This window comes from Lepidothrix coronata, unplaced genomic scaffold, assembly GCF_001604755.1.
Source record: "Lepidothrix coronata isolate B3197 unplaced genomic scaffold, Lepidothrix_coronata-1.0 Scaffold63, whole genome shotgun sequence".
In the NCBI taxonomy this organism is placed as follows: Eukaryota; Metazoa; Chordata; class Aves; order Passeriformes; family Pipridae; genus Lepidothrix; species Lepidothrix coronata.
Window position 1 is genome coordinate 1,625,384 of NW_016690243.1, and position 8,358 is coordinate 1,633,741.

Genomic DNA, 8,358 nt, shown 5'->3' on the forward strand with positions numbered 1-8,358 from the left:
TTTTTTTTTTTTTTAACACAGGAAACCTCAACTCTCTTCTAAAATCTACCACAAACTTTCACTATATCTACAAACAAAGCACTTAATCTTTGCTTGCCTGCTTTTTATTATCTATGAAATAAGAATGGCAGTATTTGCTTTCCAGGAAGGTTATATTCGCCTGAGATCCTGGGAAGGCAGGTACCAGTGAATTCCAAGCAGAAAATATTTGTTAAAATTCTCAAGACAAAAATTTGCAAAGTCAGTAAACACAGCTGTTAATGATCTTCACCAGGACCTTGTCCGGAGTCTCCATTAGAAGTCTCCATTACCAGATTTTTAATCTTGCCAGACTATCAGCATGCAAGTTTGGCCCATCTCATCTGTCATATTATTGACAGAGATGGCTTTACACACTTTTGCTTTCCTTAGGCAGTCAGAAAGGATGTGATGACAAAATCTGAGCTACCACTGAGATACCAGGGTAGTTATCTGTGAAAGCATACTGGGCCACAGTTTGAGAACAATCCCACAACACTATTTAGAAGTTGACTGGCTTCTTGTTAAGGACATAACAAATCAGCTTGTTCATTCTTGGGATGATAATGCCATTTCACTGAAGCGCAACTGAGTTCCTTTTACATTTTCTATGTGTAGCAAAAAATTCAATAACAATACTTAAACCTTCTGAAATGAATAACCTCTTGAAGCAATAAATCTGTTAAAGAAAAAAATGGTTTCTGGTCACTTGGGCTATGTGTTTAAGGATTTGAACTTTCTTAATGCCTAAAACCTGGAAAAAAAGTCCAGAAAGGACACCCAATTAGAAGGATATTGACTCATCCTTACAAAGAGGTGGGGGGAGGTAGAAAGGGAGGAAGGAGGGAAGAGATCAAGGCTTATAACGAATGTCCTATTCATTTATAACAGCTTGGCTGTGGAACCATTCCAGCATGCTTAAAAATACTTTATCCATTAGTTGGGAACTCTTTTCTAAATGATAACTTGATGCCCACATCTAACCACAACCAGCTCTGTTTTCCCATTGAACGTAGTAAGGTTCACATGATCAAAAGTAGCTTGACACCTCTTCTGGACATTGTAGGGAGGTGAGGCAGAGTAAAGCAAAGGTGCCTTGTGCAAAACAAAAATCCCTGACCTCCAGCATACAGCGAGGGGAAGAACAATGCGATTCAGTTCCTCCCAGACTATTTTAAGAAAAGAGAATTAACAAATAGAACATTTAGCTAAAGTTCTCCTCACATGAAAAACAGGAATAGCATAGGTCGATCAAGTTATTAAAAATAAGATAAATTAATGACTCAGTATATGAGCTCAACATTAGTCCTTTGCAATTTTATATGACGGTCTTTATGCTAAGCTCTGATCATGCACCTGAATAAAATCATCAAACATATTTCACCAGTGTTCCTACATATTAGCTGATGGATATGCATTTTTAATTACAAATACTAAATGCTTGTTGAACAGCAGAATTTTTTAAATCAAATTATTCGCTCCTAGGAATGCTTCCTTCTCAGTTATAAAGTGCTATAGCTGGAACTATTTATATTTTATGCCAGGGACTGTGGATACAACTTCATATAAAAGCTTTTCTTTATCTGAAATGTGACTGTTGCTGTAAAGTTGGCATTTCTACCTTTTCCTAGTATTTTGTTGCATATGCTTTCAGAGCTTAGTTTGAGGAAAATAAATGTCTGGTTTAGTGTGTGTTTATTTCTCTTGACACAGACGTTGCATCTTTATGTTAGTTTGCATTGAGACTCTGGAGAAGATTCTGCGAGAATATTGTACAGTTGATCTTCTCATCAAAGTATCAGCTTTTCTAAACGTGTCAATCAGCTACAGCAAGAAGTACCCTATATTACAGTATATGCCATCTGATTCACCTTCTTACAAGGATCATCTTTGTAACCTTCTCTCATGTGGGTATTCTTAATAACACCAGCCCTATATAAATGCAAAAAGACTACATCTATATCTACAGCATCTGTTTAAAGTAAAAATACAGGGAAAAATGCTTAAGTTCTTATAAAACAGTATTCAATAATTTATATTTTGGTGTTTAGATTTTAGATATAGAGCAGCAAGGTTTGTAAAAATTCTTTGCTGTCTTTGTTTAAGTGATTACTTTTAAGCTAGCATGTGGAAGCAGTGGTGAAAACTGACATTGTAAATAAATATTCATATATGTCCATTTGCTCTTGAACACAGTTCTATTGTAAAGAACTCAATGAGTGTATACAATAACTACCTATTTAGTCAGTTCCTGAGACATGATAGCTCTTAACCTAGGTTTGCAGGTACCTTGAAGTGTTTATGAACAATACAATCTGGTTTCTAAAATATATCTCCTTTAATGCATACAGGCATGTTGTAACCCAGCTCTGCAGAAGGCTTAAGAAAAATAGCAGGACAAGATCAAACATTTGTTTACATCTCACCTCCAACAAAATATACTTTTACTTTGGCTGACCTTTAAGTGGATGTAACAATTACGCAATGCAGTAAACCACAAGCGAAATAGAGAAAGAGAGACCACAGGTCACACTATCCAAAATGAACAAGAAACAAAGTCTGGTTATGGTTTTGGCATGAGAAGTGCTATCTATGTTTTATGTGCAATACTGGGCTTGTAAATGTTTCTAATCTAATGGGGAAATGTACCCAGACTTTAATAGCTCATTTCATTTTCTAGGCTACATCAAAGAGCAAGATGACCTCTATGCAACACCAGGAATGAAAAGAATTCCTGAATTGTGAGCCCAGCCGCCAGGCAATTTCAGAAACCTTCCTGTTGCTGCCTGTCTCCTGTCTTTTGATGAGTTGGCTCATTCTTTCGTTTTTTTTTATTTAAGAGCAACATTTACCTACAGCATAGGAATGCTCTGAAGATTAATTCATTTGCGTACTATGTGATATATATGCTGGGTAACAGATATCAGTTGTGGAAGATAGAGTGCTGCTAGCAAGCTGTCCAGGACAAACTACCTGATGGTGTCTGTTGACTTTAAGCTCCTTGCTTTGTCACTGCTCACAGAACAAATCAGGGCAGAAGGGAAAGGCTCTCAGGGATGGTGTTCTCTTTCTGATCCACAGTAGAAAAATGCCCTGTGGTCCACAGCCAGAAGACACTTGGGCAGACTGCTTCCATGTCCTTATGGAAGGTCAGGTGTTGAGCCTTGCATAAATTTCTACTTCATTCCTGCCTGGGCTTTTCTGTCAAAAGTACTTTTAGCTCAGGTTGGAACTTAATGTATACGCAAAGATGTTAATCATACAAACTTAACCCTCAAGCAAAACAAAGGATGATCAGTTTGTCTGTATAGGTGTAGCCCATATATCACGTTTCACTTTATTATTGAATTCTAATTTGTGGGGCTAATGGACTCCTTAAAAAAAAGAAACACTTAGAAATCTGTGCCTCCTCAAACATAAGCAGTCTTAAGCCAGATCTTAGTACAAAAACAACTAATTATTAATAGAAATATTGCAATGAATACCTCAAACTCAAAATGTCACTATTCTTTTTGTCTACAATAACAATATCCTGTGCTCCATCCATAACATGAAAATTGAGGTACTTTTGCATATCTTAGTAAATTAAATAAACTTTTCTAGAATGAAAACTATATCAAATACAACATGAAGCAGAATTAAACACTTATTAATTCTGTTTAGAGAGATACATAAGGGAAGGAATGTTTATTTAATTAAATTTATAAAATAAGTAGAGAACATAATAGACCATTCATCTCTGTACCAGGTAAGACCAAGTTCAATGTACCTCGTTATCTTGTCTCTTTTATATCTCCTTTAATGCATACAGGCATGTTGTAATGCAGCTCTGCAGAAGGCCTAGGAAAAATGGCAGGACAAGATCAAACACTTGTTTGATCATCAAACGTTAGCTAGGAGAAGATGCCTTTGCAAGAACAATTATATTTCATAGAATAATAGAATGCTAAGGGTTGATATGGACCTTAAAAATTTAATCCCAACCTCCCTACCATATGCAGTGACACTTCTCACTAGACCAGGTTGCTCAAGGCCTTATCCAACCTGGCTTTGAACACTGACTGTATTGGGGAACCCACAACCTCCCTGGGCAACCTGTTCCTGTGTCTAACCACCCTCACAGTAAAGAAACTTCTTCCTAGTATCTAACCTAAATTTCTCCTCTTTCAATTTGTAGCCATTACTCCTTGTCCTGTCACTACAGTTCCTGATGAAGAGTCCCTCTTCGGCTTCCCTGTAGGCCCCCTTCAGATACCTGAAGGTTGCTATGAGGTCTCCACACAACGTTCTCTTCTCCAGGATGAACAACCTCAATTTTCTTAGCCTGTCTTCATAGACAAGGTGCTCCAGTCCTCTTATCAACTTCATGGCCTTACTCTGGACTTGCTCCAACAATTCCATGCCCTCTCATGTTGTGGACACCAGAATTGTATGCGGTATTCCAGGTGTGGTCTGGAATAGTAGAGTGGGAGAATCACCTCCTTTGACCTGCTGGCCATGCTCCCCAGTGCACACTGCCAGCTCATGTTGAGTGTTTCATCAACCATATCTCACAAGTATTTCTCTGCAAAGCGGCAGAGAAAGTTATTAAGTTATACTTCCCAAGTCTACTCTTCCAGGCCACACATATTTGCAGTTCAGAACCAGCCAAAAGCTATTCAGTCGCTTTTTTCAGTTTTCTTCCAATTCTTTTTCAAATGTTTATCAACTTTTAATATCACAAATGACCTGTAATAACTTAATTACATGAAGAGGATTTTTTGTTGTTGTTTTGAACTTACCATATTCAAATTTCATCTGATAGCTTTTTCTCACTAGAAGAGGCAGTATACAATCCTTCAACTCCTTCATAACCTTGACAATTTTATAAACTGCTGTTACATTTCTCTTCACTTGTCTTTTTTTTTTTTCTAGCCTGAAGAGTCTTAAGATGTTTAATTTAGAATTCTATTGAAACTGTTTCATGCTTTTGATCATCCTGGTTGTCTTCTCTGTATCTTTCTGACTGGGGAGGGAGTAGAGAAAAGTGAACCAGAAGTGTATACAGTGTTCAAGATGAGGGCACACTGTGGAGTTACAGAGAGGTGTAATGATATTTTCTGTTTTGAGCTGACATTTTCATAGAACTGTTTCTCTACAGTTATCCACTATTTATAACTTGAAGATTTCATTCCTGAGTGAGAGGTTGTGTATGTTTAGTTAGGATTTATATATAGTTAAAGCTGAAGTTATTTTTCCCCACAAACATCACTTAACATTTATTTACATTTAATGTCACTGGTTTTTCATTACCAAGTATTGTGTTCTACAACTTTTTTCAGCTGGTCCTCATCCTTCTTGTCCTGAATAAGTTTGTAATAGTAGCAAATGTTATTATCTCACTCTCCACCTACCTTTCCATTTCATTTTTGTTTTGCCAGTCTGTTTTGCACCCCCTGCCTCTCCCCCACCCTGCCCGGTAATGAGGATGGATTTAAGGAATACAGACACCAATTTTAACGAATAAGTATATAAGTTTACTATAGTGCAAAATAGTAAAGAATTACAAAAGAAACAGTGGTGTATGAAAGGATGCACTTAGCAATTAATCTAATCATTACTACAAAGAAAGTCTTATAATGATTAAGGGAGAGATACATCGTCAGTTACCCTAAGTATTTATCATCATCCAGATCACACTTCAGCTGGGAAGGCCCTGGTCACAGTGAAGGTTTGGAGAATCATAGAATAGAATCATAGAATCAGCCAGCTTGGAAAAAACCTCCGAGATCATCAAGTCCAACCCTTGATCCAACACTGCTGTGGTTACTAGACCATGGCACTAAGTGCCACATCCAGTCTCATCTTAAAAACCTCCAGGGACGGTGATTCCACCACCTCCCCGAGCAGCCCTTTCCAATTACTCTCTCTGTAAAAAGTTTCTTCCTAATATCCAACCTAAACCTCCCCTGGCACAGCTTAAGACCATGCCCTCTTGTCCTACTGCTGGTTGCCTGGGAGAAGAGACCAATGCCTGATTGGCTACAAGCTCCTTTCAGGGAGTTGTAGAGAGTGATGAGGTCTCCCCTGAGCCTCCTCTTCTCCAGGCTAAACAACCCCAGCTCCCTCAGCCTCTCCTCACAGGACTTGTGCTCCAGGCCCTTCACCAGTCTTGTTGCTCTTCTCTAGACCTGCTCCAGCACCTTAATATCCTTCCTGAACTGAGGGGCCCAGAACTGGACACAGTACTCGAGGTGTGGCCTCACCAGCACTGAGTACAGAGGAATAATCACTTCCGTAGTCCTGCTGGTGACACTGTTCCTGATCCAGGCCAGGATGCCATTGGCCTTCTTGGCCACCTGGGCACACTGCTGGCTCATGTTCAGCTTCCTGTCAATCCAAACTCCCATATCCTTTTCTGCCTGGCTGCTCTCCAGCCACTCTGTCCCCAGCCTGTAGTGCTGCATGGGGTTGTTGTGGCCAAAGTGCAGGACCCGGCACTTGACCTTGTTGAACCTCATCCTGTTGGAATCAGACTCTCTCTCCAGCTTGTCCAGGTCCTTCTGCAGAGCTCTCCTGCCTTCTGGCAAATCAACACTCCCCCCCGACTTGGTGTCATCTGCAAATTTGCTAATTGTACACTCAATCTCCTCATCCAGATCATCAGTAAAGTAAAACTGGGCCCAACACTGATCCCTGGGGGACACCACTAGTGACCGGCTGCCAACTGCACCGCTGCAGCACCGTTCCCCACCACTCTCTGGGCCTGGCCCTCCAGCCAGTTCTTAACCCAGCAGAGACTCCCCCTGTCCAAGCCATGGGCTGCCAGCTTTTCCAGGAGTATGCTATGGGAGACAGTGTCAAAGGCTTTGTTGAAGTCCAGATAGACCGCATCCACAGCCTTCCCCTCATCCACCAGGCAGGTCACCTCATCATAAAAGATCAAGTTGGTCAGACAGGACCTGTTCTTCCTAAACCTGTGCTGGCTAGGTCAACCTCTTCCCGGTAACTGGGAAACCCTACACAGTGTGTCTACTCTCAGGTGAAGCCTCCATCTTTGCTGTGAGAGGGTCCAGCTTATATAGTGTTAAACAAACCAACTTACATCACAGGTTGCTTTGGTGTGGCAAAGCCATCTGGCATTATTCTGCCCTTGGTTTTCCCCTTAGGCCTGGCCAGGGCCCAAGGCAAAATCAAGGGGTCAATTTGGATTAGCTACTATCCAATGCCCCATGGCCTCATGGCTTTGACTAGTCTCTAAAAACAGAAGTTATGGCTACATTGATATCTCAAATATGAGCAATCTGTGGCTATATAAGGCCTACCGTTTTGGCTGGAAAGGAAAGGCATATTTGTAACACACTCAAGCCTTACTAATTATTAATAATATACCGTTGTAACAAACATAAATGTGTATTCTTAAAACATTACTAAGGATTATATAGCATCTTGGTAAATAAACAGATATAAGGCTAAATGCAATACTAGGTTGAAGAGTTCATTTTATAGGTCAGCTTTGGCTCAGGGCCAGTCCTTTAGGCCCCGACATTACAATTTTCTAATGTGTTTAAGAGCACAGGTCTACCACACACTTTTGTGGTGTTATATGGACTGTATAAACTTATTTTGTCTCCAAATTTTCAGCAATTATTCATCCATTCAAAGACCTTCTCTGTTATCTAATGACAGCATAATCTGTTTTACAGGAACTTTCTAAAAAGGACAAGGAACATTGTAAAAAGCCTTTTGGCATTGCAAGACGACTTCAGCAGCTGGATTGTTCTTGTCTGTGTGATTGCTAGCTCCTCCAGTGAACAGTATGCAAGATTTTAGATGTGACTTTGCTTTACAAAAGCAACACTGCTTCTCCTCAAACATATCATATTTGTTCACATGTCTACTAATACTTTCCTTCTATTCTGTTTGTAATTGCCCAGTTCAAACAGGAACAAGTAGGTTCATTGATTCTCCTTGGAATTTATTTATTTTTTAAAACAGCAACATATATGTAAATTTCATTCCTTGCTTGCAAAGTAGTTAAAACAAAAGGTTGCACAGTGTAGTAAATAATCTGGCATCTTCATATAAAAATTACTCTAAAGTTCTTGGGTTTCTCCATTCTAAGTTATCTTTTAATCTTAATTTCGTAACTTTGTTCCATAAACTCTTTTGTTGAATCAGATTCATTGGTGTCAGAACCTGTTTTTCAAGGGCTACAGATGTGGGACCAAGTTTCTCCACAGTTAACACAGATACAAGAAAATTCTTTAAGTTTCAGCTTTATCTTCCCTATATCTTTTTTCTTGTACCTTGATTATCTAACATCTCTACAAACTCGTTTCTTTCTTGCAAGACTCTTTT